We start from the raw sequence: 22,933 nt of genomic DNA on the forward strand, positions 1-22,933 counted from the left end.
GCTACAGTTTCTCAGAAATTCAACTTTTATTATCGTATTGAAGTCAAGGTCAACAAACACCCTACAGTTGTCACCACGCCAGTCGACTCAATGACAGACTTTATGATACAGCACGCGCACGCTAACCATTCAGCCATCCAACCCCCCGTATTCTGTTGGATAAAGACGCAAGACAGGCAGTACGGTGAATCAGTTCATGTGAAGTTGTTGGTCTTAATAATAACAACACAAAATAAAATAAGGAGTAACAATCATGTCGAAGCAAGAATTCTCAGATGGTAAGTCTGTTTTTATTATGCATAAAGTATTTATTTACAGAAAAAGAACGGGGAACAGGCGAGCGTGTATTAGGCCACTTCTCTCTTGTGTACACAAAATAATATTATTACCAATTCATGATAATTTTAAATCATCTGCGTCTTTTACACACATGATTTTATTACCAGGTAAAGATTGAGGAACAATCTAGGCCTATTTTAGGCTCATGGGCGTCACACATGGGAGGGGGTGGTGGGGTCCGCCCCCACCCTAATTGTTTTCTGGGGGGTCTGTATATACTTGGACCCCCGCCCAAATTTACAATTTCAGGTTTGCCATTTTCATAATATTTAAAACATTTTCAATTTAACCCCCAGGCGATCATTAGAAACCTATAGACGTTTTTTATATCATTCTAGAAATATTATCGAAGTCAGATTATAGAGATTAAAACGTAATAATTGACATCTTCAAAATCATGACTACAAGCGAATACAGGGCTATCTGAGATGTGCCCAACGGATTTGAAATACTTTCTTTATTGCTATTCAATAACTGACTATATGTGTAAAGATAGTGTGAAACTTTCTGTACTGTGTCACCTTCTACGTTGTCGCTAAACCGGATTGAATATTCCCGGAAAGATTTTATAGTCAAACAAAACATCGAGAGCGGCCAAGTTTAATTTATGCTTGGTATTCATAAATAAAATACAAGGCCATTTGATCTACTTTATTCTCACATATGAACACAATCAAGACAGGGTGTGGACCTGTAATATCACAGTAAGGGTCATGTTTCTGAAGCAACGATCGCGAGTTTTACAACATCTAACAGAAATAAGCACGATAGGTAGCTCAACAATCGTTTTAAGCAGCTTGTAAAAGTAAAATGAAACTACTGCTAGTATCATGTTCCTGTCTAACCCGAGTGATTCAGAGATATTATTTGTACTAAACCAAAAGATGCCGCTCTTAACTGTACAGTTAATGATAAAGCGATTTAAAAAATGAAACGAACGTAATTTCTAAATCTGCTGTAATAACCAAGAAGCTTAAGTTTACTGCTATTCAAAATCGTCAACAATAAATTTTTTACGGCTGTAATAGTTGATAGATTTGTAGAGAATTGCACGTGCCATGGCTATTTATAGTATCATACTGTCAGAAAGTTGGTCTCGGCACGGCGAATGTGCACGCTTCAGTGGTAGTCTCGAACTATCAGCGGTGGACTGTATTTCTGTGAGTACATGGGTCACCCTACCGTTGCTCCAGAACTGGGTAATTCCCGAAATTTTGCGCTGGTTGTGTTTACACGTGATCAATTAGCATTGTCCAATCAGGGGTCGTCGCACATAACACACTGTAAACAAATATGGCGGCCTCCATAGAAACTCTTTGTTGATCAGGTATGATTTCCAGCAACCTTGACATTGATCGAACCTTGAACTTTGCAACTCGATTGTCACATGTAGACATTTTAGCTATAAGCGCTAGACTTGATAATCGTAACGATATTTTTAACGAAGGAATCTGATAGGATCACAAGCTGGGCTTATACCCAATCAAAAATAGTGCCAAAATATGCGGGGTATTGAAGATGAGTAAGGGTATGGTGTAATTACATGGTTTCTTTTATTCACTTTCTGTCTGATTTACTAATCTTATTTTAAAAAAATGAAATGAAATGGGGTTTAACGTCCTACTGGTCTGCTCCGGCTGGGTTAATGATGACGTGCATACGCCATACAGTTTGCTATGAGGGAAATTTTGCCCGGGCAGCGGCACTACGGCCTACTCTTATATCGAATTCCAATTGCCAAGATATCTTTTACGCGCACGCCAAAGTATACACGAGACCTCAGTTCCATCCGAACGACTAGATAGCTATCCTTGTCAGACTCTCCGTCGTGCGCCACTGACAAGGGGGAACCACATCGGAAAATTCTTATGAACGTTCTCACCAATGCCGATCGAACACGCGACCCCCAGGCTAACGATCCAGCGTCCTACCCACTTAACCACAGTGGCCTCCCCTTATTTTAAAGATGCATTATGTAAGATAAAGGTCTGCTCGTACTAGCTATAATAGTTTAGTTTCCAAATGAATAATTCAAAATTAATATATTGAAAATTTCATCCAAATTACTTTATTATGAGCAAAGTTATCACTGTTTGAAGTTTTGACACATATTATTTATTATCGTAGCAACGTTACTTTTTAATCCAGCCCCAGCCTCGCTTCTTCATTTTTAAATTAAATCAATAATCAATAAATCAATAATATGACATGATAATATTATTATCGTAGCAACGTTACTTTTTATTGTAGCACAAATTAGAAATTTCCTGGATTCTGATTGGTCGAAAAGTGTGGTCAAATGAACAATAAACCTCCTCTAAATTATCAAGGCGAATTACTGCGTATAAATATAACAGTGTACTTTTTTTCATTTTTGTGATCAATGATCTTCCTCGTCTCAAATCTTTATTGGCAAATATATTCAAGGAATTCTGCACACATGACTATCACACCATTTTCAAACATCATCTTTTATGAAATCGCATTTCTGAAACACATAAAACAGTAGGAAATCAGTCATAAATTAATTAAAACCGTTTTCAGGTATCCAAATATATTCGTAACTATATGCAGTGACAGTGTCAGTAGGCCTATGTTTTCTTTTTTGATAGGCTAGCTTCACTCACCAATTTTTATTAATCAGGTGGATTTTTAAAAAAAAATCATGCTTTCAAAATCTGACTAGCATGATCTACCTAATAATGAGTCATACTCATTAGTCACAAGGAATCGCTTGAAAATACAATGAGGTAGTCGAATATAGCAGCTAAAATACAGGCCTACCTAATCATTATCATTTATGCCAAAATTGTCATTTGTTGACAACACGTCAGAACAGCTACATAGCAACCACTGGCATCTTAGACTAGACACCATTGTCATGGTTTATACAAAGCCCTGTAAAGGGAAAGTTACGACAACTCATTTAAAGGCACCATTTTGGGTCCCAACTATGACGCGTCAATGATGACGCCATAAAATCTATGACGTCATGGCGTCATATAATGTTTTATGTTTTTTCTTGGTGTAACTATAACGTTTTAAGGGCTACAATTTATCCTAAACAAATTGCAAAAGAAACCAATGCAGTTTGGTTCAATGATAAATATGTCAGACGAAATCATACTCAAAATCGGCCAAGGCAAAATGACATGATTAACTTAGCGTTCTTCAGGAATTATCGGAGAGCGATATCTCGTAATCAGTTTCTTTCAGTGGTGGTAGGATAAATAATTTATTTTTAAATTTCTCAAACACCGACTGGTTATGCAAGCGAAATGTGTGGAAAAATCGAATTTAACAAACATCAATTAAAAAAATGTATTTGTCATTTGGTGCCGGGCATTTCTTTCAATATGACTGCTAAATTTGGTAAAAGAATATCATTTTAAAAAATAAAAATAAAAATGAAAAAAAAACAACAACATTAATTTGGTAATAAAAGGGCAGCGATAATCTCAATAATTTAATTTCGAGAAATCTTGATGGTAGAAATTCACAATGGTTGGCAAAATGAAATCCAAAATGGTGGAATTTGAATTAATCGTCCTTTCTCTCCGTTGGGTATGACTTGTAATATGTGGTATATTAATCCCCAAATGACATAGTTGCGCTTAAATGAATATATTGTGTAGAAAGTTCTAGGTATATGTACTTTGAAATGTTGGCAATAAAGACAATATATCATAGTTTTTAGTTACACATTGTTAACCAACCACCCATAGATCCCTTAATGACAATAAATCACATAATTTATTCAGCTCGACGCAATACTTAAAATGAATAGATGCAGTTCGTTTTACTTGATTGTAGATATTATATATCCGTGTTGCATATATAGGACCTTTCGGTTAAATCATATAGAAGTATCTTATTTCATAGTTTTACGTATTTTTTGACATTAAGGTGTACTTGTTCTATTTTTCCATTTAGCCTATGCATTTTCTTGTTTCACTTGACTAAACAAACACTTTGTAGGACTGTAGGGCTTTTATAGATTGAACAAAAAGCTGATAAATGTTGAGATGTGTGGAATAGCGCTTTAATAGAGCTTTTATCTGGTGTATTTTTTATTTCATTTTCTTATGAATTAGACTATATTCTTATAACAATAATGTGCGCTTTTTGTATAATAATAATAATAATAGTTTGTTCAGCTATACTTTTCGTTTGAAAAAAGTATGTTTTATCTCTTTTTCGCGGAATTCTATAATGGCGGAAGACGTGTCAAATGTAGTCTCTATCATTCATACGAATATTCCCCGTACGCTTTGCACTATGAGGTACTGTTGACCGAGACTATATCCAGTTAGACACGCGCAAATGCGAGAAAATAATTGAAATATTAACAATTTTAATTCTTTGAGACTGAATTTGTTATTTACGAAAAAAATAAAATTAGTTTGAATCGTGTGCTTTATCAATTTCGTGTTAAATAAAAATATTCTTCATAGCACATATCACGGCGTACTTCATTTCCATCCATGTTACGTATTCATGGTGTCAAAATAATTGTTGGCCATTCCATTTGATTATTGTTTACCAATATTTTTAAATCATATTTACTATAATTTTTCAGGTTCCTAGAGCTTGGTAAAATATTTGATTGAAATTTAGATGCCTTTCTTGTTTTTATTGTTATTTGTATAGTTTATTAGGCTACAGGTTTTGGTTGTATGGCATATGATAGTTCATTTGTCATGTTTTATTCTTTGTTAATTTAAAATTATTTAGAGAACTTAAAATCATTGTAAAGGGTATAAAAAAGAAATGTTATTTTATAATTATTCAGAGAAAACTTAAAATTCTGGTTTGATTTTATCATTTCAACATCAGAAAGAAAACCAGTTTCTAAGATCTAATGTCTTTTTTAGTTATTTTGATATTGTTATTTTGTCCAACTCCAGTCAGAAATAAGACCAATTTCCTTTAATTTTATCCCAAATAAAAATTATTAAAATAGTTTTATTTTTGATTTTAACTTAGTAAATATGATGTAGACATATATGTAGTGTACCGGTAACTGTTCCTTACGATTCATTTCCTTTTATTAAGTTTTATATTTTATTTGATATTTCATAACTGGTCAATGAAAACATACTTCCCAGTTTGATTTTATTATTCTATCATCAGAAAACCAATTTTCAAGATATAATGATTTTTTTTATGATTTTGTTTAATATTATTATTTTTATTACTTTTCTGTACGAAATATTCCTGACTTCCTTTAAATTTTGTCCACATAAAAGGTAAAAACAATATTTTTGTGGTTGATTTTAGTAAATGTGTAACCCTAGCACACATCGAGGGTTTAGAACATAATTGTGATAAGTCAATATATCAAGCATTGTGACTTATCACAATTATGTTCTAAACCCTCCATATTTGTACAATTTGAGCCTGTACCAACGTCATTCAGTCAGTCAAAATATTATTTTATCCATTTTGCCCGTATTTGACAGAATTTTGATAAACGCTGCTTACCTATGGGTATATAAAACCAGCTACAAAAATAAAAGTTATGAACCGATTTTGACAATTTAAACAGATTAATGATTCTCAGGATTTTTTCTAGCTCAAACATTATATATACATCCCTGTCGGGGGCAGCCAACTTCGACACAACAATATGATAGGACATAAAATAGTGAGTAAGTACAAATACTTGGGACCCAAGATGGCGTCTTTATACACTTGACGTCATATTTTCATGACGTCTTATGAAATTTCTGGCTTCACAGTTGTCGCAACTTTATCTATATACGGCTTTGGGTTTATATGGTATTTTAGAGGATGTAAGTATGAACTGCAATTGTGTGAAGAAGAACTAGCTACAACATTGTGATAACAGTCTGCAAAATAAAATAATAAAGGCTGGAAACTTACATGAAACTCCCGAAGCGAAGTCATTTTTGTTGCCAAGAGTTACTCCTCTTTTAAGCTGGTCGTACACGATCAAAGAAAATTTAACAAATTTCTTTGACGGTCTCTTCAAATTTTCTTTGACCGTGTACGAAGCCAGCAAATAAATTTGCCCCTGCGTCGAAAAATGAAAGTGAAATCAATAGATTTAGATGCGTGCGCAGATTTGTGGCAAATTTATTTGACGGCCTATCGTACACGAGCATAAGTTCCAAATCTTTAACACATTTATTTGACGAAAAGCTATGCATGTCAGCTTTTGTCAAATCTCATATGGCAAATGAAAATGTGGTAAATTTCCTCTCGTACACGGGCAAATTTATTTGACAAATCTCCATTTGTCAAAGAAAATTTGCTCGTGTACGACGGGCTTTAGTCTCGGATAGCAGGGTGGAATTATTTCAATCACACGGACACTCGCCTCGAAATACCGCAATAATACTAATTTCTTGTTCAGTCAGTTTACCATCATTTTGCTCATCTTTTTAACGATAATTTTACGTCAGGAAATGACGTTAATCTAATGTAAACTTACGTCATTTTTTGACGTAAATCTAACGTAAAGTTTACGCCATTTTCTGACGTAAATCTAACGTAAATTTTGCGTAAAGTTTACGTCACTTTCGTTAGATTTACGTCAGAAAATGACGTAAACTTTACGTTAGATTTACGCCAGAAAATGACGTAAATATAACGTAAAAATGACGTAAACTTTACGCTAGATTAACGTCATTTCCTGGCGTTAAATTGTCGTTAAAAGGACGAGCAAAATGATTGAGATCTAACCGACCATTATAACATTAAATAAACATCTTTTTTGAATTCTAAATGTATTGCACAGGAAAGTTAAAAATCTAGCAGAATTATATAACAAAATATTCTATAAGTATGTATACATATACTTTATTTAAAAGACAAAAATATAATGTTATAAAATTGAAAATACACATTTAAATATTAACAATTTACATGTATATCCACAGCTTGTTGAGAAGTGATAACAGGAAATATGCCACACAGTGTGCTATGAGGGAAATTTTGTCTGGACAGCAGAGCTACGGCGTACTCTTATATAAAATTCCAACTGCCAAGGGATCTTTCAAACACACCAGAGTTTACACAGTACCTTGTTTTTTTGTCCCATCCGTATGACTAGTCAACATCCATGTCAGGTCCTCTGTCCGGCATCACTGACAAGGGAAAATGTTCAAGAAAAAGGTCTACATTAGCGCTATGAAAGTGATGATATGCATAAAAGAAAGGAAATCTGGGATATTGACCAAATATGGCCAAAACCTATAGCCTCTATCTCGTTTGTTCATGGTATTGATGGAATAGGAGTTAACTTTGGAATGAGTGAAATGAAATGGGGTTTAATGTCCTATTCCAACGGGGCTAATGACATGGACATATGCTATACAGTGTGCTATCAGGGAATTTTATCCAGACAGCGGCGCTAAGGCCCACTCTTATATCAAATTCAAACTGCCTGGGGATCTTTTTTTTACGTGCACACCCGAGTGTGCACAGGACCTCGGTCAATCGTACCATCCAAACGACTAATGAAGTTGGACAAATGCTGTAAAGTGTGCTGTGATGGAAATTTTGACTGGATCGTGGTGCTACTGCCTACAGGTATTTTTAATTCCAACATGTTTTACATGTACGGCAATGTGTACAAAAGACCTTGGTTTTTTGTCCTATCCGAACAACTGTACATTGGCCCTTACCAGCCCCCCCCCCCCGTCTTGCACCAGTTAAAAGAGGAACCATGCCAGAAAATCCTGATGAACTTTCTTGGCCACTGCAAGAAAAAAATTAGCAGGGGAGTAGGACTGAAACCTTTATGTACAAGTATGTACTGGCAAACTTGTTATTTAATGTTATATCATATAAATAGGCCTATGTATAAGCTTAAAGTCTTGATTATCCATTTTTCAATTAAATTAAATCATTAACATTAAAATGTCTTATGAAAAAATATAACATTTACAGTCTCAAGAAATACCTACTTAACCTACGTACAATATATAGATTTAGCTCTTGCATTATGCATTATTAAATTTGCAAAAATATCAGTACAATAACACAAAAAAAAAACAACCTGAAACGCCCCTAAAAATGTTTAGAAAATACTACATGTAGTTATATTATAATTAGCATAGCCTGAATTTTAACAGTTTACATCATTAATAAATTCGTTATGTGTATGTGTTTGATAATTTTTGAATCCAAGTTTTTTTTAAACAATTTTGGAACCAGTATTACTTTCGATAACTTAAAGCAATGTTGATTTTGTTTATAAATCGCATGGTTTACGGACAATATAACTGCATCGTGTTAAAAAAAATACTGACTATCTGATATACAAAGTTGCGTGCAAACTTTTTCCACGGCCAGATTATTTTTTATCAACATTATATCTATCGGTATACTGTCAACGGAAGTTCGCATACAAAGTGCACTTACCTTCAACTTTACTTCGCTGAACCTCAATCGTGTGTGTATGTGTGGAATAGCTTTATTTAACTTTAAATCACGGCATCATTTCTTCTTTGGGAAAAATAATAAAGTGCCTCCATTTTAAATCCCAGAATTCCGTACGTTCCGGTCAAACGAACAAACAAAAAATATTTAATAAATAATTGAAGCAATTTAGATAAATAACAACAATAACCGTAACCTATAAAAAAATATTGTAATGTGAATAGAAATAATATGATATAAACAGATTTAAACACAATCATCAACCGTGAAAAGATCGTGACCTTGACCTTGCCCGAGACGATAAAAATATATTTTGTACATATGCATGTAGGTATAAAAATGGCGGCTGTTCGTTTGAAAGGCCTGTGTATTTCTGATAATGAATATATTCATATAATTCTGTTTGTATACGCTCTACCATATTTTATATGAGGTTACATAAATACGTTATATTACGTTGGCCCAATCTTTACTTTTATATGGTTTTACAACTTATATAATTTTAAATTCGAAATAAAAAAAACGGCAACAATCGACTCATGACCTATTTTATATATTGTATATGTAGACAGTCGCCATTTTGAATGACATTAACAACACACATTGATTTAAGCAATATTTTATTAAGACAGTTTCATATTAAGAACTAAATTTTCAAAAATTTAAGGATTCATGAACAAGGCAAAAGGTTATTATAATTGATCTCCATATTGTTAATGGTAATACAATTCCAAGAATGTACACTTGTACAAAAATACATGAATATATAAATAATTATCATGAATTTATTTTATATTTACTGGTGCAAGTATCATTAATTTTATATTTACTGGAAATGAAATGTTGTTTAATGGCACGTCAGCTCCAACCGGGCTATATTGCGCCAAACATATGGTGAATCTATCGAGACAAATTAAAATGCTATCACATAATTGAATTTATATGTAAATAAAAACAAATATCACAGAAATATATTAATTAAAAATAAATATAACAAATCTTTTACATATATAAATATTTAAAACGACATACATGATTAAATATATACAATTAAAATTGAGAATAAAAGTTTGTCTCTTTTAAAAATGTTAGCACTCTATCATATAGCTCCGGTTGAGCAAATAATTGACGTGTGCTGACTGGCAACGGTAATATTTAGTTCTAATATACTTGAGATGATTGCACTCAATCAAGATGTGTTTTACTGTCAAAGGAACATGGCAGTGAACAAATTCTGGTTGAGGCTCTCGCTTCAAAATGAAAATATGAGTTAAAAAGGTATGACCAATGCGAGAGCGACACAAAACAACTTCACCCCTCCTGCTGGTTCTGTAGGAGCTTGGCCAGTCTCCTAAGAGAGGCTTAATGTGATGAAGTTTATTTGTGTCTGCAAGATCCCAAGACCGTTGCCAGCGGTCATATATAAAAAAATTAATGGACGATTTAAAATCGGTGAAAGGTAAAAGAAATTGTGATATGGGAAGATATAAAGCAGACTTGGCAGCTAAGTCTGCTTGATCATTCCCTTTAATATCAACATGACTGGGAAGCCAGCAAAGGACGGTGTCCTTGCCGTTAAACTCGTGTGATAGTAGCAGACGATAAATGTCTGCTACTAAAGGGTGTGCAAGCTGCTTATTGTCTGTAAAGAGGACAAAGAATCGGTAAATATAATGTGTTTTAAAGATGAAGAGGATTTAATGAACTCCAACGCCTGAAAGATGGCCTGGAGTTCAGCAGTAAATATGGAAGCAGCAGGAGGAAGACGAACAGAAATGGTCTCAGATGGCGTGACAGTAGCCGAAGCTACCCGATCGCCATCTTTGGAACCATCTGTATAAATTGGAACATAATCACCATATTTAGACCCTAACTCTTTGAAGAGAGACTGAAACACTGTAGAACTAGTATCTTTCTTTTTATTTTTTGTAAGATCGAGATCGATCTTGGGAGGGGATATAGCCCATGGTGGTGTCTCAAAGAAAGGGGTATTCGCAATACTGTCTTGACTGATACCAGCCTGAGACAAAAGGGGTTGAATGCGAATACCGAATGATGGAATAACATTAGTTTTCAGTAAATATAGATGTTCATGATAGGGTCTAAATATGGTGTTAAATGAAATATGATGAGGCAAAGATGCAATTTTTGAAGCACACTGCAGTGCAAGTTTATCACGTCTGTCGTGCAATGAGGGCTCGTGCGCCTCGACGTATAAACTCTGCACTGGAGATGTTCGGAATGCCCCTAAACTGATTCTAAGTCCTTGGTTGTGTATGGTGTCAAGCTCTTTGAGATAAGACTCGCGGGCTGACCCACAATACACCCATAATCGAGTTTTGATCTTATTAATGCTCGATATAATCTGAGCAGGACCTTGCGGTCTGCTCCCCAGTCAGTGTTTGATAAGACTCCAAATATGTTGAGGGCTTTCAGACATTTCTTCTTGAGGGTTTTGATATGAGGGATAAATGATAATTTCTTATCAAATATCAAACCCAAGAATTTCGTTTCATCTACAACTGGAATGGGACTACCATCCAGTGTAAGTTCCGGATCAGGATGTAAACCTCTTCTTTGACAAAAGTGCATGCACACAGTCTTGGATTTCGAAAATCGATATCCATTGTCAGTTTCCCATCGTTGAATAGAATTCAGGCAAAGCTGCAACTGACGTTCGATTGTCTGCATACTTGTCGATCCGTAGCACATCTGAAAGTCATCAACATAAAGAGAGCCATCGACCCCACGTTTAAGGCACGTCGGTATTGTATTTACTTTGTTAGCAAAAAGTGTGGGAGATAATATACTTCCCTGAGGAACTCCCATTTCCTGGGGAAATGGGTCAGAGAATATTGATCCCAAACGTACCTTAAACGACCTATCTTCTAAGAAGTTTTTAATGAAGATAGGTAAGCGACCTCGCAGACCGAGGTTATGCAGGTCGCGCATGATACCATATTTCCATGTGGTATCATAAGCTTTCTCCAGATCAAAAAATATAGCAACTACATGTTGTTTCTGGATGAAAGCATCCCTGACAAACGTTTCAAATCTAACGAGATGATCAAGAGTGCTCCTTTGGGACCGAAATCCACATTGGAGGTAAGTAATAAGGTTGTTGGAGTCGAGGTACCAAACAAGCCTCCGATTAATCAATCTCTCCATGGTTTTGCAAATACAGCTAGTTAAAGCGATCGGACGATAGTTGGTAGGATTCGTATGATCTTTACCCGGTTTAGGGATGGGAATTATTGTGGCTTCATGCCACGAAGGAGGGAAATTCTCATCAACCCAAATCCGGTTATAAAGATCTATTAATATTAAGAGTGTAGAAAAAGGTAAATGTTTTAAAATCTGGTAGTGAATTTCATCTGGACCAGTTGCAGTATCCCGAGCTCGTTTAAGAGAATCTCGGAGTTCAGCAATGGAAAACGTGTCATTATAACATTCATCATTACGGGACTTAAAGTTAAGTCGGCCTATGAATTTTATATTTACTGGTGCAAGAATCATTAATTTTATATTTACTGGTGCAAGGTACTATATTTAATAAATTTAATTATAAAAACACTTCATCCATTGTCAGACTAGGTGTAGACTACTCCGAACATTTGGACAGTGATAACCTTTTGGTAGAGAACAACTCTACTTTATGAAACAGTTTCCGACAATCAATCATTATTTGTTTTGTCAAAATTGAGAGAGAGATAGAGAAATGGGGTTTAACGTTCACTTGACTCCATGATACAGCAAAAAACATAATATGGAACACAATTACTATTTTGATTAAAGCGACGTTTCGTTGAGGGTTCTCTCAACGTTTTCAAGCAAATGATGCTCAATAGTCAACGGGTGCACTCGTCCGCTTGCAAGCCTATCCTTTATAGTCCCATTGGTGCAGAAAAGTAGGAAAATTAAATGAGATTGAACATCCTACTGTTTTGCTCTGAGTGAGCTAATGAAGACAGGCATACACTATATACAGTGTACTATGACAGAAACTTTGCCCGTATAGCGGCACTATGGCCTACTTTGATATTGAATTACAACTGTCAGAGTGTCTTTTACGTGCATGCCAATATGTACATGGGGACTTGATTTTCTTAAAACCCGAACAACTATACCTTATCCCTTTGCCAGATCCTCCGCCCTGCCACAGTCCATAGAAAATTTCCGTCATAGCACTCTGCATCGCGTATGACTATCTTCAATAGTCCGATTGGTGCAGAAAAGTATGAAAATGAATTTTAAATGGGGTTGAACATCCTACTATTCTGTTCCAAGTGGGCTAATGAAGAAGGGCATATGCTATAATGGTTAAAATGTTGTGATTTCGGGTTAAAATGCCGTGATGTTGGGTGATATCAGTCACCATATCTACTGGGTTTCTTTAATACTCATATTTATAGTATTTTATATAGTCAGACTAGTGCACCAGTGGACTAGTGAACGCACGGATTAGTGTACCCGCGGACTAGTGAACCCGCAGACTAGTAATTGGTAATGATGGAAAAGTGTGTAAAGACCTCTTTTATAGGTTGGCGTGCACTTAGAACTATTGGTAATGACTGTATGCTGAAATGCTGCTCTCCAGGCAGAATGTCTTTCCTGGCACATCTTCATTAGTAAGTGTGGTAATGCTTCTTTCCAGGCAAAATTTCTGTCATAGCACATCTTCATTACTAATTTTGATAAAGCCACGGTGCGTAAGATGCTGGCTCGGTAATCCGGAGGGCACGTGTTCGATCACTGCATTGGTGGAGAAAGTTCATCAGGATTTTCCGACATGGTTTCCCCTTGTCAGAGGTGCAGGAACGGAGGGCCTGACAAGGACAGTAGTCTAGTCACTCAGATGGGACAAAAAACCGAGGTACCATGTATACATTGGCATGCACGAAAAGATCCCTTGGCAGTTGGATTCGATATTAGTAGGCCATAGTACCGCTGCTGGGGCAAAATTTCTCTCATAGCACATTGTATGGCATATATCTTTCTTCATTAGCCCAGTCGAAGCAGAACAGTAGGACGTTAAACCGATTTCATGAGGACAAACCTACATGAGGAAAAACCTACATTTCACAAACTTAGTAATCAGTAACACACTGACATGCAAATGAGGGGTTCAATCTCAGTGTTGGTTGAGAAAAATGAAATGAAATCGGGTTTAACGTCCTACTGTTCTGCTCCTAAACTGAGCTAATGAAGACGAGCATACGCCATACAGTATGCTATGAAGGAAATTTTGCCCGGGCAGCGGCGCTACGGCCTACTCTTATATCAAATTCCAACTGCCAAGGGATCTTTCATGTGCACTCCAGTGTGTACACGGGACCTCAGTTTTTCATCCCTGACTAGACAGCTGTCCTTGTCAGGCTCTCCGTCCTGCATCACTGACAAGGGGAAACCACGCCGGAAATCTGGATGAACTTTCTCGGCCAATGCAGGGATCGAACACCCGACCTCCAGGCTAGCGAGCCAGCGTCTTACCCACTTAGCCACATGATCGCCCAGAAATGGATACAAATGGGTAGCAAGGCATATAAAAATGTAATTTGAATGTATATAAACTGAATTACATTCAATCATTTCTGTTTTTACTGTAATTTCTAATCGGTTATGTTTGGCGAAATATGAGAAAAGTCCAAATCTGTGGCAGCATGCAAGAACCTGATAACCCACATTTTCCCCAAAATTGAGATAAGAGTGCCATTGAACGTAGATGGGTAGTATCCATCTTGACTGTAATCATGAAGACACTGTGAATATATTTGACATGATAACCAAGTCTATAATAGTTTTAACCTGATATAAAAATAAGCATATTCCATGCAAGAACCTGATAAGCCTCATAATATCTGATTTGTGTGCCAACGTTTCCATGCAAGAACCTGATAACCCACAAGTCACACCCAAGGTCATTTATCTCGGGTTGGTTCCTTTCGATATTCGCGCATATCGGATCGTAACTTCATGGATTATGGCGCTCGTAACTAAGTTTAGTCATTTCAGGACTAACACATGGTTCAATTTTATTTCTATAATTCGCTTGCGCGTAGGGGTCTTTAGCAGTGGGAGTAAACCAGAGGACCCGGAGAAAACCCACGAGGTTGGACAGGCGACCCTACTCCTTGTCACGTGCAACCGGGGAATCGAAACCCCGCCAGTTGACTCAATGACAGACCTTATGATACAGCACGCACGTGCTAACCATTCGGCCATCCAACCCCGCAAAATGGCTGCATATAGTGCAAAAGTATGTCATACCAAGGTTTGATCCCTCTAGAAGTCACATTTTTATCCGATCTTGATGAAACTTAAAATATATGTTTATATCAAAACGATCTCGGTACCTGTCGATATTTGCATATATCGGGCCATGACTTCCTGGGTTATGACCCCCGATTGTGTGAAAAATCACGTTTTTAGCTTGTGGACCCTATAGAGGTCACAATTTTCATCCAATTTAAAAACGGTTTAAATATATCACTGTTACCATAATGATGATTTGAGTTCGAATTTCGTAAAAACTACCTGACAAAATTGCTACCACTTGTACGCAAATAGTGTAAAAGTACGTAATACCAAGTTTGTGGAATGTGGGCCCTCTAGAAGTCACAACTTTTATCTGATATTGATGAAACTTGACATATATGTTTATATCCAACAAACAAATCTTGGTTTCTTTCGATATTTGTGCATATAGGACCGTAACTTCCTGGATTTTGGTCACTGTTTCTATAAAAAAAAATCACATTTGTTTTAGTTTTTTCTCTGTACATCTCTTGCAAAATGTGGGCGTATCTTGCATGGTAACCGCTGGTTTAATTGTTGTAATTAATTAAAATTGGTATTTTCATTGAGTCGAAAACTGAATGGAATCGAGTTCATGCAGGGCTAAAAAAATATTGTAAAGATCCCTACACGCATGTGAATGATTGAAATAAAATTGTACCGAACGTTTGTCCCGAAATGACATATTTTGTGTCAAGTGGACATTATAATAACTCAATAATTAAGACGCTTTGTATTGTCAACACACTTTCATAACATATAATGCATTTTTCTTATTTTTATGTCACGAGATAGCGGTCTATCAAGGTTGTCCACGGCGTTCTAACCCGTTTTGCTGATGTTTAAGTCAAGGGAGGATTTAAGCGCCGGGGGGGGGGGGGGCGATCCAGTGGGCGCACTTTAGAACCGGATTCTTGTCTCAGGTCACTGGAAATGGCATTTTTGGGCTTCTACCTTTTGAAATTGTCAGGAGTGGGCCACCTGGACCACCTGTTGAGCGCTTCGTCACCCGAGCCCCCCCCCACCCCACAAAACCCATGGTCGTTGAGTCCACCCTTGATATTCCTAGCATATGTGGGATTTTTGTATGTGTTGTTTCAGTTGATTTATGACGTATTTTATAAGATTAGAGCCAACAAACCTTCAATGGGATTTCATCAATGTGGCTTATCAGGTTTTTGCATGGAAAATTCAAAAAATATTATCTCAGAAATTCATATTTGCCCAAAAGTTTCCGTAAGGTTTGCAGTTACAAGAGAGATTATCATCCAGAATTTTTATACGATGCCTCTGTACACATTAAAATCACAAAACATCAAATAGAGATCATAGATTTGGAATTATAGACCACAGACTTCAGTTGCATTTTTCTCAAATAGAATGTCATGTGGCTTATCAGGTTCTTGCATGGTGCCACAGAAATTGAATGACAGTCTTTTGCGTCTGATTATTCTAGTCTAAACCAGTAGTATTCTCCTGTGGGATATGTTTAGCCTTGTTCATCGAGTCGCTTCATTACAAATGACACTGAAAATCATTCTGGCAGACACGCTCAATTTTTTTTTGTGTCTGCACACCCATTTCTTCTTTGTGTGTCTGTGCCTACAGACACGCTATCGCGTCTCGTGTTCTAATGATTCAAGCATGGTTAAATGGACAATAAACCCCCTCTAAATACGTAACAGGAAGTGTTAATCTCCTAAATCGAACCTCAAGCTCGCTTCTCCATTTTTAACTGAAATCATTAAATGGCGATCGTATTGTAATCCGTTTACTTATGGGCCATCCGATGTTCTAGAGAATTGGTTATAAGCTTACGTATCATGTGAAGAAATGTCTTGATAATTATTTATATAACATTTGAGTTCAAAATAAAATCCTGTAATAGTCAGATTTAGCTTTAACATAATGCATCTTTAACAGTAAATGCAGGAGAGTCATAAAACACATAAACAATTAAACAATTACACAAGACAAACAGTATATCACACCAAGTGAATTGATCCGGAAGTCGGTCGTAGGGGACCACGGCGCTTTACAGTATCCTTCTAATTGTATTTTGATGCGAGTGATTCTACTGATATACGAAAATCCCTTAAAACAATGACTGCACAAATGATCAATAATCCCCTGGAGGCTGACAATTTGAAATATTGAGTAGTACTTCACTGGATGTTATAGTGATGAAGAAAGGCAGGGTTAGAACTATTGAGTGCATTAAATTACAATAACAGCAGGCCTGAAAAGCAAAAATAGTTGGGAATTAATAATTATCATTTTTGCAAATTATGATGTTTATTACAAACTTAAAATTGTCACTGGAATATTGATAAGTATTAAATATTACACGTAATTAAGGGAGATCCCTGGTTTGTCAGCATTAACCAAGCATTGTTGTGTACATGTATATATTGTCCTGTCATATTTTCATTTTTTTATCATAGCTTGATAATGACTAGAGAAGCCTAGTCGAAACGTCGCTCAGTAAAAAGCAGTAATTGTATTCCATAGAATTGTGACCTGTATACTCTAGTTCAATTACTAAATGCCATTGAAACAGTTTAATATGAATATTTGTTTCATCTCGCGATCAAGGTGCTGCAGTATGTGGATGTTAAAATTGGGAGTATAACTAGTATGACCGTTGGTCCAGATATTTAGAATATATTAAAATGTAGCAAAAAAACTAATCCTTCTTATTCATCTTTCAGTTAAGAATCCCCAAGGATACCCCCCACAGCAAGGAAATCCCACGCAAAAAGGAGATCCCCCGCAACAAGAAGATCCCTGGCAATATGCCCCTCAGCAGGTATATCCCTCACAACAAGGATATGGTCAAGGATATGCCTCACAACAAGGATATGGTCAAGCGCAATACCTAGTCGGTAGCAATGTTATTGTAAGTATGAATTATATGGTCTTTACTTATATCTACTTTCAGTTTGTTGGTTTTTAATTTATCACTAGACTACGGCCATTTTATCTTTACTAGATAATTCGAGATGGAATGCATAATGCCTACTATTTAAGTTTAAAATGTTGAGTGAGGTTTTAAAGATATGCATCCTTAACCTAATAAAACTGATGGTTGCAAGGATCTTTGATTACTCTTGGGGGAGGTGGGGGGTCAGGGGCTTAATAGATCATAAGGTCTATTAAGTGGCGTGGTTTCGATTCCCCGCTTGTACCTGAAGGGTCACCTGTCCAACTTCGTAGATGTTCTCTGGGTCCCTATGGCGGGGTATCAGGTTCAAAATACGATCTGCAGTAGACAGTAGAAAATAAAAAGCAAAAGAGAAAATTCTTATCCAAAATGGACATTTTCCTGTGGGAAACATATACCGCTCGTGCTTTTCAACCTAATACGTCCACCTTTTCAAATTTAAGTCGTAAATATTCTACTTTCAACAACAGAATTTCTACTTTCAACAACAGATTTCTACTTTCAATAATGAACTTTTGACATACGACTGTCAACTTCAGATTTTCTCCATGCATATTACGGAAATAAATTTCATCACGTGACTATTTCTGCATGTCATTAAAATACGGTATTTTCCCGGAAAAATAAATGATCCCATAGAAAGATAACTCTTAACCGCACTTCCGCTTTCAATCTTTGTTGCACATGGACTCAGACTAGCAATTATTTGCCCATTGACTTTAATGTTAAATGGCTGTAACATCACAGGCTGTAGCTTTTTGCTCAACATTCCGTTGGTTCCAATCTTTATAGGCAAAATGGGGACCACATTTGGCAATATCCTCATCATAAATTTGTAGGGGGTTGACCATTTAGATTTTTTGCTACGGGGATTTGATGTTGACTTGGGTGAAAATCTCACTTCCGACACAATGATTGCTCTGCAGAAAGACACTTTACACCCATAGGCGTACGAACCAGGGGGGCAGGGGGGGGGGGGGCACTTTCGGGCAAGCTGACTTTTCGGGCAGACGGGTAAAGTGCCCGAAATCTAATAAAACACTAATTTTACGGGCTGGAATAGCAGTTAAACGCGTTCGCGGCTGTTAAATATTCCACAATTTTCTGAGGGGGGGGGGGCATACAAGGTCAGCTTTGCTTCTTCGCTTCTCGAAGAAAACCGGCGCCATTGTCTGTAAACCTGAAATTTTTTCGGGCATTTCTAGTTTTGCTTCCCTAACTATCACCGAGCCCTTACTTTTCTTTTAATTGAATACCACGAATTTGTACTGAGTTGACTATGGATTAAAACATTGTCTGGAGCCACTCTACTTTATGTGACAGTTTTCGGGCATCGATTATTATTTGTGAATGCAGCTGCAACAGTCTGATTGGATGGTTCGAATTCAGAATGGGATTTCGTTTACAAAGCCATTGGATACTTTTTGAGTTGCTTACACGGGCTAGAATAACAGAAAACGCCTTTGCGGTGGTTAAATTTTCCATTGATTGATTGATTGGTTGTTTGGACCTCGGGTCAGCCAGGTAGGCTATATTGGACCAAATTGAAGTTGCTGTATTCACAGGCTAGAATAGCAGGAAAACGCGTTTGCGACAGTCAAATTTTCAAAATGTTCTCCCAACTGTCCCGTCTCCGTGGACTGTAAATGATTGATTAGAATTCGAGTCAGCCATCTTAATTAGGCTCTATTAGAGGAAGACCGGCGTCGCTGTCTGTAAACCCGAATTTTTTTCGGGAATTTCGGGTTCTGCCCCCCTAACTGTCATTGAGCCCGTACGCCTATGTTTACACCCCCTATCCCTCCGCTCTAATATCATCAGTATTACCCAACACTGCTATGAAATTGCAAATTTGATCCCTTTTCTCCAATTCTAGACCAAAAAGTCAACCCAAAAATGAAGGAAGAGGAGAGAAAAAAATTATGGGAAAAATTGTCTATTTATAACTCGCACTACTTCTGGCCTTTTTGCCCACCTCCAACTTTTCCCCAAATTTTCGTTGGGCTGAATGCTTTTCACTACATACAGAGGAACAAATGGCCATGTCTTTGCACTAAAATTTGTATGAGGTTGACCACCAAAATTTTGAGATAAACAAACTTGAAGAAGCATACTAAAAACATGTAACTAGTTGCCGTACATATCACCGTAGCCAACCTGATAACTCCGTTATCCTTCCGCTTCAAAATCATAAATATTTACCAAAACCTGGCAGAAAATGTTAATTCAAACCTTCTTCGTCCATTCTAGACCAAATAATCAACAAAAATGGGCATGCAAAAGGGGAGAAAGGAGACAGAGAGAGAATTGCTATAAATAGACGAACTACAATTTGGTGGTCTGCGTCCTTATCTTAGTCTTACAACTAGAGTTATCTTTCCCTGGGATCGTTTATTTTTCTGGGCCCTGATTCACGAAACTTTAACTAAAGATAAAATCCAAATTTTAGTAGATACCTCAATTTTGATTGGCTAAGCACTAAAATCAATCTAATATTATCCAATCAAATAACTAAAATTTGGATTTTATCTTAGTTAAGTTTTCGTGAATAAGGGCCCAGGGAAAATTCCGTATTTTAATGACATGCAGAAATAGTCACGTGATCAAATTTATTTCCGTAATATACATGGAGAAAATCTCGAGCAGAAAATCTCGAGTAGAAAATCTGAAGTTGAAAGTCGAATGTCAAAAGTTGATTATTGAAAGTAGAAATTCTGTTGTTGAAAGTAGAATATTTACGACTTAAATTTGAAAAGGTGGACGTATTAGGTTGAAAAGCACGAACGGTATATGTTTCCCACACGAAAATGTCCATTTTGGATAAGAATTTTCTCTTTTGCTTTTTATTTTCTACTTTCTACTGCAGATCGCATTTTTAACCTGATACCCCGTCATAGGTCCCCTGGTTTTGTTCCACAGATAAAGGCCCCAACGCGCAGGCGAACTATTGAAATAATGTTGAAGCAAGTGCTAGTCCGGACATGACCTAGTTTATGTCGAGTGGACGTTAAACTAAAGATATGTAACACAAACTGACTAAAATTAGCATTAATGATTTTACATTACAGTTTGATTTCGCCGTTACTTCAAGAGAGACCATAGAAATGAAATACTCCTAAACTGGGCTAATGAAGACGGGCATACGCCATACAGTGTGCTATGAGGGAAATTTTGCCCGGGCAAGGGCGCTACGGCCTACTCTTAGATCGAATTCCATCTGCCAAGGGATCTTTTACGTGCACGCCAATATGTACACGGGACCTCGGTTTTTCGTCCCATCCGAACGACTAGACAACTGTCCTTGTCAGGCCCTCCGTCCTGCATCACTGACAACTTTCTCGGCTAATGCAGGGATCGAACACCCGACCCCCAGGCTAGAGAGCCAGCGTCTTACCCACTTAGCCACGTGATCCCCAAAGACCATAGAGGATCAGTAAATAAGCCCTAACTCACGAAAAATGATGTTACGACGAGGTACAACATCAAAATGGTACAACCTCAATTGTTGTTTGGAAATAGAAGCGGGGCCACAGCGGATTCAGTTCATAAGGCCCTGGCGCACTAACCCTGAGATTCCGTGTTTAATCCCAAACATATTGGGCCAGACTAGGGTTATTATTGAAAATGATACTAATTATAAGTTATTTATTTGACCAGAGATTTTTTTATGGTTTCAGGTAACAACACAGCCACAGCTGTCAACACTCCACGTGACAAAACCCCCGGATTATCTGGGATTCTCCATCTTTGTTTGTCTGTGCTGTTGCTGTCCAATTGGAACCGCTTCAATAATTTATTCATGCGGGGTAAGTATTTGAAATTGAATGAAATATTTGAGAGAGAGAGAGAGAGAGAGAGAGAGAGAGAGAACAACACAAACTAAATCATTTTTTCGACAAGAGTCCCTACTCCTTCCTTGTCACATAAAGGCTGTCAATCCTAACCACGCCCCTCTCCCCTCCCACCCCCCTCTCTCTCTCTCTCTCTCTCTCTCTCATAGTCCATAAATCGATGCGCAAATTGTCCACGAGACAATTATGCCAAGTTTCATGTCGCTGGTATTTTTGAGCCTTAGTTATTTTTTAGCAGTGCATGACCCACAAGGCGAACAAGAATATGAGCAGCCTTAGTCCTGTAAGTAATTGAAAGATTTAAAATCTTTCGGCGTTTTAATGTATGCTTACCATAACTCTATTTCAGTCACGTGATGCCTTTACTGCTGGAGATGTGAAAACTGCTCAAGCCAATGGATCAACGGCTCGTACTTTAAACTTTATTGGACTGGTACTGGGTATTTTATGTATCACAGTATACTGGGCAGCGTAAAAATGTAGGCTTTCATTTTTAAAAAAATATAATAATTAAAGATATTAAAATTCTATTTTAAATAGGCCTATAACATTTTTCAATAAACATTATTTACGTTGATTGGTTTCTCTTTTTACAAACAAGTATTAACCAAAAACAACTTGAGAATGAATATTTTGCATATTGCTTTGGGTGTCATGTAATGTTTTGACGGCCTTTATAATTATAGGCCCCCTAATACTATGAGATTGTCAATTTTACTGCACAAGAATATATTAAATTATTATATGAGGGGATCACGTGACTAAGTGGGTAAGGCGCTAGCTCGCTAGCCTGGAGGTCGGGTGTTCGATCCCTGCATTGGCCGAGAAAGTTCATCCAGATTTTCCGGCGTGGTTCTCCCTTGTCAGTGATGCAGGACGGAGGGGCTGACAAGGAAAGCTGTCTAGTCGTTCGGATGGGACGAAAAACCGAGGTCCCGTGTACACATTGGCGTGCACGTAAAAGATCCCTTGGCAGTTGGAATTCGATATAAGAGTAGGTCGTAGTGCCGCTGTCCGGGCAAAATTTCCCTCATAGCACACTGTATGGCGTATGCCCGTCTTCATTAGCCCAGGTTAGGAGCAGAACAGTAGGACG

General features: G+C 37.0%; 1 long non-coding RNA gene across 1 annotated transcript; it reads left to right on the forward strand.

Annotated features, from left to right (window-relative positions):
* The first annotated feature begins 72 nt into the window (after nucleotides 1-72).
* Nucleotides 73-22,414, forward strand: LOC126829426 (uncharacterized). Its single transcript, XR_007683390.2, has 4 exons — nucleotides 73-278; nucleotides 17,754-17,941; nucleotides 21,664-21,792; nucleotides 22,187-22,414. It is a non-coding gene; the product is annotated as an uncharacterized LOC126829426 (long non-coding RNA).
* Nucleotides 22,415-22,933: the final 519 nt, after the last annotated feature.

Source organism: Patella vulgata, chromosome 8 (assembly GCF_932274485.2).
Source record: "Patella vulgata chromosome 8, xgPatVulg1.2, whole genome shotgun sequence".
Classification (NCBI taxonomy): domain Eukaryota; kingdom Metazoa; phylum Mollusca; class Gastropoda; family Patellidae; genus Patella; species Patella vulgata.